General features: G+C 40.2%; 1 pseudogene; it reads right to left on the reverse strand.

Annotated features, from left to right (window-relative positions):
- Window positions 1-3,440: 3,440 nt before the first annotated feature.
- On the reverse strand, window positions 3,441-8,781 carry LOC113095469 (gastrula zinc finger protein XlCGF8.2DB-like; annotated as a pseudogene).
- Between the last annotated feature and the right edge of the window lie 254 nt (window positions 8,782-9,035).

Raw genomic sequence — 9,035 nt, forward strand, 5'->3', positions numbered from 1 at the left:
CCACTATGGTAAGCCGAAAGGTTCAGAATTATGCTAGATTAATCACGTTTAAATACACAAAGGCATTTTGTAGTGTTTGTAAAAGCGCCGCTTCTAATGCCATTCAGCTTGCCACAGGACGCCATGCACAAAAGCATGCGTTATTTACTGCGCTTTTCAATGTAGTATAATGAGCCACGCCTGCTGATTTCCACAGCCAGTAATATTCAACTGTTCTCACCCAATCAATGATGAACAGAACCAGACCAGAGTAATTTACCACAGATCATTTAAGCAGAAGAAGTGCCTGTGAACTAATAGGAAATACTAAGTAACTTTTTGTATATTTTCATCTCTACAAACATTGATCATATGCCGATTCCACATCTTTATCATACTTTAATGTAATTGTTAATTATTTAACAATTATAAACCCTAGTTTATATATTATTTACTACCCAAATACCTTTTATGTATATAAATAAGTACTGTTTCAAAATATTCAATTAGCTTTTAGTCATTTAATTTCTAATACAATAAATCATACATGATAAAGGAAGTCAGAGAGTGTGTAAAAGCTGTGCAGTGTGAAAATGCATTGGTGTATGAGTGGCCCTGAAACGCCACTCTCAACTCAGCCTGTCTTTAATGTCTGTATCATCAAGCAGAATAAGAGTTCATCTGATGTAGCCTACTGCTCTGCAAATTAGTCACAACATTTTCTCATATTGTTTGGCTGTTGTGGCTGTATTTACAGAGATTTAGGGCCGTTACATAAGCAACGCGAGCAAGCAACGCGAGCAAGCAACGCGAGCGACGCGCTCCCTTTCAGTGGACGCAAGCGTCACGGGTGATGCATGTATGCAATACACCTCTCACGCAACAGGGGGTAGTAGAGTCGGGTGATATTCAGATCACAATGGCAACTGAAGAGGAGTGTATTCTGTTGCTGATGAACTATCGTATAAATGTGGATGAATACGTATAAGTTCGCATAATTTTTCCTCTTCGCCCGCCATTGCATTCAAACCTTCTTCTTCTGTAAACACAATATACTTGAATTAATGTTCAGTACTTGCAATGTCGCCCCCACCAACAACGCATAGTATTGCGAGCATCGGCGCGTCGCGTATCAAAAACTAGGACGACACATTTGGCTATGCACCGACGCATAATGGTGGCCGAAGCGTAATGATGCGTAACCTCGGGGACGCGTATGCGTACAGATGTGTTGACTATGAGTTTATGACTCATTGTTACGACGAATCTGGTATGTTCTGCGTTTCCATTATTCATGTTTTGATGTGTACTGCTTACACAAATTTAGCAAATACAGTATTTATAAGCTTTCCATTGAAAAACAGCGATCTGTCATCGATGCTTGAGGCTTAGATCTTTATAACGATATATATTTGGTCAAGATTAACTTTGTCCCGTTTCATTTAATCTATTCGTAAACACTGACACGTGTGAGTTGAGGGGTGTTGAGGATGCCCACGTCGGGGTGCAGGCTTACAGGTTAAATTACAATTAAGAAATTTTAACTGAAGTAAATTATTGACTTTTTTTATTAAGACCCTAAATAGTCATATCAACTTGTGGAAAATGGGCTTCCGATGACCCCTTTAAAATCTCTAGTCTCAAGGTATCCTTTACACACAAAACACTTTCCACACTGAGAGCAGGTTCAGTTCAATTCATTTTTATTTATTTCCCAAAGGCAATTTGGTTGTAGCAATCAAATATTTCACATAAACAACAAAAACCCAATACATTTCCTTCCTAAAAAGTTTTTACCTAAAAATTAAAAACTTTACAACTGAGGCGATAAATGAAAGTTATTTTACTTCCCCGGTTTACAATCAAGACGATTCATGTTTTTCCCTTTTAGAGACCTAAACCAGCACAACAGTGAAAAAGATAACAGTAACTCAATATAGGATCTGTAGAACATGCACATCAATGTTTTGTCCACATTAAATAACCTTAGTTTCCGCAAGCAATACAATCTTTGCTGCCCCCTCTTGCACAAAACCTCAGTATTGGAAGAAAATTACAATGTGTTATCCAACACAGTGCCCAAATACTTGTACTGTTTAACACTCTCAATACCTACTCCATTAATGCTTGCTTATACTAAATAGATTTCACCCAAGAGTTAAAATCAATAGTCATCTCCTTAGTTTTATAAACAGTAAATGCACAATATGTAAGATTATTTTATTACAATATCCAAAAACCACTAGAAGTGTTACATAATTGCTGACTTGTGTACTTACATTATGCCAAATGTTTCGAAGAATGTTTACAACTAGTTAACACAGACAGTGGCCATTGTGTCACTGTGTCACCTGCCAATTAATTCATAACCACTCAATTTCCGATTTTATTTTGTAGAAAACATGGAACCACCAAAGACGTTTTAATGTTGTGGAGGACTTCCAAATATATCTAGTATGATAAAACAGTACTGATTTACCTCTCATACGCACGACTGGAAGCAGCTGAAGCGATCAACTCTGGAATAATTAAAGCTCCGCTGCTTTCAAGCTGTACGTTTGTCACACTTGTTCATTGGTTTTGTTGCACTTAGACAGCTTATTTTGAATACATGCCCTCCATCAGTGAAAATTACATATTGTGCCTTTAAGTTTTAAGAAAACATTCTGACACCACATAATAAAATCATAAACCGTAGGGCAAATTATGGAGTCCTCCTCACTCATTAAGCTAATGATTACAGAATTGTGTACATTACAGAATGCCTATTAACTACTCTTACAGTCTTTATGTACAAGATAAATAATAAAGGGGGAGAGGACACATGCTTGAGGTGATCCAGTTGATTAAAGTCATTCAGAAAAACAGTAATTTACTTTAACTCCCCAAGGTGAAAGGCTTTTATGAAGAGTGGGTTACCAAATGAACCTCGCCATGTCCTTTCTGTGTAAAGGTTTTTCCAAACTGAGAGCAAGTGAAAGACTTTTACCCCGTATGAATGAACATGTGCCTCTTAAGCCTTGATTTAAACGTGAAAGTGTTTCCACACTGACAGCAGCAGAAAGGATTTTATGAAGTGTGTTACCAAATGAATATTAAGTTGTCCTTACTGTGTTAAAGTATTTCAATATTGAGCGCAGATGAAAGACTTTATTCCAGCATGAATTAACATGTGCTTTTCAAGCATTCCTTTATGTATGAAACTCTTTCCACACTGAGAGCAGCTGAAAGGCTTTATCCCAGCATGAATTAACATGTGATTCTTTAAGCCTACTTTCAGTGTAAAACTCTTTCCACACTGAGAGCAGCTGAAAGGCTTTATTCCAGTATGACTTATCATGTGATTCTTTAAGCCTACTTTCCTTGTAAAACTCTTTCCACACTGAGAGCAGCTGAAAGGCTTTATTCCAGTATGACTTATCATGTGATTCTTTAAGCCTTCTTTCCTTGTAAAACTCTTTCCACACTGAGAGCAGCTGAAAGGCTTTATTACAGTATGAACTGACATGTGATCCTTAAGATTTCTGTTACACGTGAAAGTTTTTCCACACTGAGAACAGATGAAAGACTTTATTACAGTATGAACTGACATGTGTTGTTCAAGCGCTGACTTCTGTGTAAATCTGTTTCCACACTGAGAGCAGCCGAAAGGCTTTATCCCAGCATGAAATTAACATGTGACTCTTTAAGGTTTCTTTCCTTGTAAAACTCTTTCCACACTGAGAGCAGCTGAAAGGCTTTATTCCAGTATGAACTAACATGTGACTAGTTAAGCTTGTTTTATATGTAAAACTCTTTCCACACTGAAAGCAGCTGAAAGTCTTTATCCCAGTATGAACTAACATGTGACTCTTTAAGATTGTTTTATATGTAAAACTCTTTCCACACTGAGAGCAGCTGAAAGGCTTTATTCCAGTATGAACTAACATGTGATACTTTAAGCCTGCTTTATATGTGAAACTCTTTCCACACTGAGAGCAGCTGAAAGGCTTTATTCCAGCATGAACTAACATGTGTTGTTCAAGCTTTGCTTTGTGTGTAAATCTCTTTCCACACTGAGAGCAGCTAAAAGGCTTTACCTCAGCATGAATTAACATGTGATTCTTTAAGCTTGTTTTCCGTATAAAACTCTTTCCACACTGAGCGTAGCTGAAAGGCTTTATTCCAGTATGAATTAACATGTGCCTCTTTAAGCTTTTTTTTTTGTTTATAACTCTTTCCACACTGAGAGCAGCTGAAAGGCTTTATTTCAGCATGAACTAACATGTGACTCTTTAAGTTTGATTTATTTGTAAAACTCTTTTCACACTGAGAGCAGCTGAAAGACTTTATCCCAGCATGAATTAGCATGTGATACTTTAAGCCTGCTTTATTTTTAAAACTCTTTTCACACTGAGAGCAGCTGAAAGGCTTTATCCCAGCATGAATTAACATGTGATCCTTAAGATTTCTGTAACATGCGAAACTCTTTCCACACTGAGCGTAGCTGAATGGCTTTATTTCAGAATGAATTAACATGTGCCTCTTAAGAATTTTGTTACTTCTGAAACTCTTTCCACACTGAGAGCAGCTGAAAGGCCTCTTGACTTGTGTTGTTTTAAGGCTGGAACTCACAGATTTTTCTCCATTGACATCCTGATCTTTCTGATCCCGATATTTCTCCTCCAGCTCATTCAGATCTTGCCTTTCTTCTTTCATTTTCATCAGGCTATAAAAAAAAGAATGAAAATCAAATGGTAAATTTGAAAAATAAGAGAATAAAATATTTGTGTACAGATGAAAACAATGTCAAAACTGTCCTTTGTTAACACAGTGCAATGAAAATAACTAAAAACATTGCATTATGCTGACAGGTCAATAGATGGTGATATCACTTTGTAGAGAAACAATACACAATGACAGCTCCAGCAAACAAAGTTTGTTCTTTGATCACTATCTTTAATTTAACAATTTAAATGAATATAAGTTAGTCACTGGCTTGATTCACACATACACACACACACAACATTGAACACTTCGAGACAAATACAATCTAACTGAATTCGAATAATCACAGATTGGGTCAATCTCACGAACCTGTTGAAATGCCATGGCACTAATTATTTTAAATATTAAACATGCAATTTAGTAATATATAAAACATAAAAAAAATACGGTTCTCTACCTTACACAAGAGTAATTTCAACATAGAAATTAATTATTTTTGCATTTTATTCCATTTTCTGTTGAAATTCTCATTACCGCAATGAGTCCAGCGGTTTCTGAATTGATGGTGCGAAGACCCTGTTGGATTACCTCCGTTTATTAGGGCTCAAGCCCGAAGGGGCGAAGAGCCCTCTTGTTTCCCTAGGATTATTAGGGCTCAAGCCTGGAGGACGAGAGCCACCAATTGTTCTCCTTAGGATTATTTGTTATTATTATACCTTAAAAAATTTTCCCAAGGTTTCGAAGGCTTTTAGGGGCCCTAATATTATTAAAAAGTTTACTCAATTTACTTCAAACTTCATCAGAATAATGACAAAACATGGCCGATGAAAATCTGTAAAGGGGATTATTGATATCTAATATAGTTTTTGCCATGGCAACGCTTCAAACTTGAATATTCGGTTCTGGTGATTTTGAAGCAGATAACATGTTCAGAATTAAATGAAACTTAAAACACATATCAGTAATAATGATAGGTAGACCATGGCAAAAGCTTATTAAAGGGCGGGGAAGAGTCATTCCATAGGGGCCACCTTTTGTCAAAAGTGTGGGGGGGGGGGTAGTTTTAGCTACAGACACCAAACTCGATACACAAATTGTTATTATCAAGACAGACAACTTTCTAATTCAGAGTCATAAGCTATGACCAACAGGAAGTAAGCCATTTTGATTTGAATATGGATGTTTGGAATATAACTGTGAATTAATGCATACTCCTCAGAGGAGAATTACACTATGCACACCAAACTTGGTGTACATGATGCCAAAACATTGAGGAACTTAAATTGTGAATGGATTTTGGATAGTTTGAACTTTTTTGTTGTAGTGATTTTTTTAAATAACAGTAAAAAGGAACCAGGAAATGTCTTTAAAAAAAATTACATATAGAAGAGAAGTCATTCTGTGGAAATATGGATAGTTTCACAACTATACAACACAGTTGTAACAAAAATAAAAAAAAACTATCAGACATCTGATGATCACTCTGTCACTGCTCTGTGTGTCAGGAAAAGTAGTGTGAAATGCTTTATATTAAGACTAATTCATTAGATTAGATTAGATTCAACTTTATTGTCACTGCACATGTAGGTACAAGGCAACAAAATGCAGTTAGCATCTAACCAGAAGTGCAATAAGCAGTAAGTACAGAATAAAGGTCTATAATATGTACAATTACTATACAGGTAGGCATTATGGACATAATTTACAGATATTAAATACTATAAGCTCGATATACAGATAGGTGTACTATGAACATACTATACAGATGGGCTATGTAAAGTACACTATTGGCAGAACTATGAACATAATTTACAGTATTGCAATGGACAGTAAAGTGCATAGAAAAAAGTGAAAAAAAAAAAAAAAGTGAAGTGACATTCAGCCAAGTATGGTGACCCATACTCAGAATTTGTGCTCTGCATTTAACCCATCCGAAATGCACACACACAGAGCAGTGAACACACACACACACTGTGAGCACACACCCGGAGCAGTGGGCAGCCATTTATGCTGCGGCGCCCGGGGAGCAGTTGGGGGTTCGATGCCCTTGCTCAAGGGCACCTAAGTCGTGGTATTGAAGGTGGAGAGAAAGCTGTTCATGCACTACCCCCACCCACAATTCCGTCCGGCCCGAGACTAGAACTCACAACCCTTCGATTGGGAGTCCGACTCTCTAACCATTAGGCCACGACTTCCCCCAAAGGACATGCGTAGAAAAATATTTCAATGTGCAAATGGATTATACAGTGTTCCTGGATGAACAGGCAGTAGTGCAAGTAATAACAAGTTACTTTTTGCTTGTTGTGAGTAAATAAATAAATCCGAGTGTTGAAGAGGGGGAGGAGTCTATGTGTGGTGTGGGGGATGTTGAGGGGTGTCAGAGGGCAGAGTTCAGCAAGGAGACAGCTTTAGGGAAAAAGCTGTTCCTGAATCTTGTGGTCCTTGTCCGGAGGCTCCTGAAACGCCTCCTGGAGGGGAGGAGGTTAAACAGTTTGTGGTCAGGGTGAGAGGAGTCCTTGAGAATGCTGCGAGCTCGACGTAGACAGCGTTTCCTCTGGATGTCCTCAAGAGCAGGAAGTGGTGTCCCTGTGATTCGTTGGGCAGTTTTCACCACCCTCTGCAGTGCCTTGCGGTCAGCCACTGAAGCAGTTCCCATACCAGACTGTGATGCAACTGGTCAGGATGCTCTCGATCGCACACCGGTAAAAGTTCACCAGGATGGATGAAGACAGCTGGTTCTTCTTCAGTGTCCCTGAGGAAGAAAAGGCGCTGGTGAGCCTTCTTGACCAGGCTGGAGGTGTTTGTGGCCCAGGACAGTTCCTCCGAGATGGTGGTTCCCAGGAACTTGAAGCTGGAGACACGTTCAACAGCCAGCCCGTTAATGTGGATGGGGTCATGAGTGCTTCCATTCTTCTTCCTGAAGTCCACAATGAGCTCCTTGGTCTTTTTGGTGTTAAAGAGCAGGTTATTGTCAGCGCACCATGTGGCCAGGTGCTGTATCTCTTCCCTGTAGGCAGTCTCATCGTTGTCACTGATGAGGCCAATCACCTTGGTGTCATCTGCAAACTTAATGAGTTGGATCCATGCACAGGCTTGCAGTCGTGGGTGTAAAAGGAGTAGAGGAATGGGCTCAGCACACAGCCCTGTGGTACGCCAGTGTTAAGTGTGATGGTGGTGGAGTGGTTGTGGCCTGACCGAACATGCTGAGGCCTGTTGGTCAGAAAGTCCATAATCCAGTTGCAGAGGGAGGTGTTAATGTCCAGGTCTCCAAGTTTTGTGGTCAGCTTGGAGGGAATGACGGTGTTAAATGCTGAACTGAAGTCAACAAACAACATCCTAACATACGTGTTGTTATGGTCCAGGTGTGTGAGTGCAAAGTGCAGCACTGTGCATACTGCATCCTCTGTGCTCCTATTTCTGTGGTAGGCAAATTGGTGTGGGTCCAGTGTGGGTGGGAGGCAGTCTTTGAGGTGTGCTAGGACCAGTCGCTCGAAGCACTTCATAGTGATGGGGGTGAGTGCTACGGGGCGATAGTCATTGAGGCACGTTGGGGAGGAGTGTTCGGTACTGGCACAATGGGATGTGGACTTAAAACATGTAGGCACAGTTGCTTGGATGAGGGACAGGTTGAAAATGTCAGTTAAGACCCCTGCAAGCTGCTCTGCACATGCCTTAAGCACACGTCCAGGAATGCCATCAGGGCCAGCAGCCTTGCGTGCGTTGATCCGGCTCAGTGCAGTGTGGACATCTGTGGAGGTGAGTTTGAGAGGTTGGTGGTCTGAAGAGGCTGAGATTTTGGTGGCCGTCTCCTTGCTGTCGCTGTTGAAGCGAGCATAAATGTCATTTAGCTCGTTAAGGAAGGAGACGTCCGTGACCGTTGGAGTGGAGTTGCTAGACTTGTAGTCACTGATGATCTGGATGCCCTGCCACATGCATCGGGGGTCAGAGTTGGAAAAGTGTTCCTCTACCTTCAGCTTGTAGCAGTACTTGGCCTTTTTGATGCCCCTTTTCAGGTTAGCCCTGGATTTACTGTAGGCCTGAGTGTCGTCTGACCTGAAGGCGGTGTTGCGGGCTTTCAGCAGAAGTCGCACCTCCTTGTTCATCCATGGCTTCTGATTAGGGTATGTTGTTATCTGTTTTCTATCGTTACACTGTCAATGGTGGAGTTGAATGTGATCCAGTACAGAGGAGGTGTAGATATCAATGTCTGTGTGAGAGCCACAGGCAGCCTGTAAAGCAAACATACTCCAGTCAGTGTGTTTGAAACCGGTCTTGAAGTAAAGAGTCTGCTCCAGTTGGCCACACTTGATGGTCCTCACTGATGGCTTCACAAGGTTGATGAGAGGGTG

Source organism: Carassius auratus, unplaced genomic scaffold (genome assembly GCF_003368295.1).
Source record: "Carassius auratus strain Wakin unplaced genomic scaffold, ASM336829v1 scaf_tig00215739, whole genome shotgun sequence".
NCBI classification, from domain to species: Eukaryota; Metazoa; Chordata; class Actinopteri; order Cypriniformes; family Cyprinidae; genus Carassius; species Carassius auratus.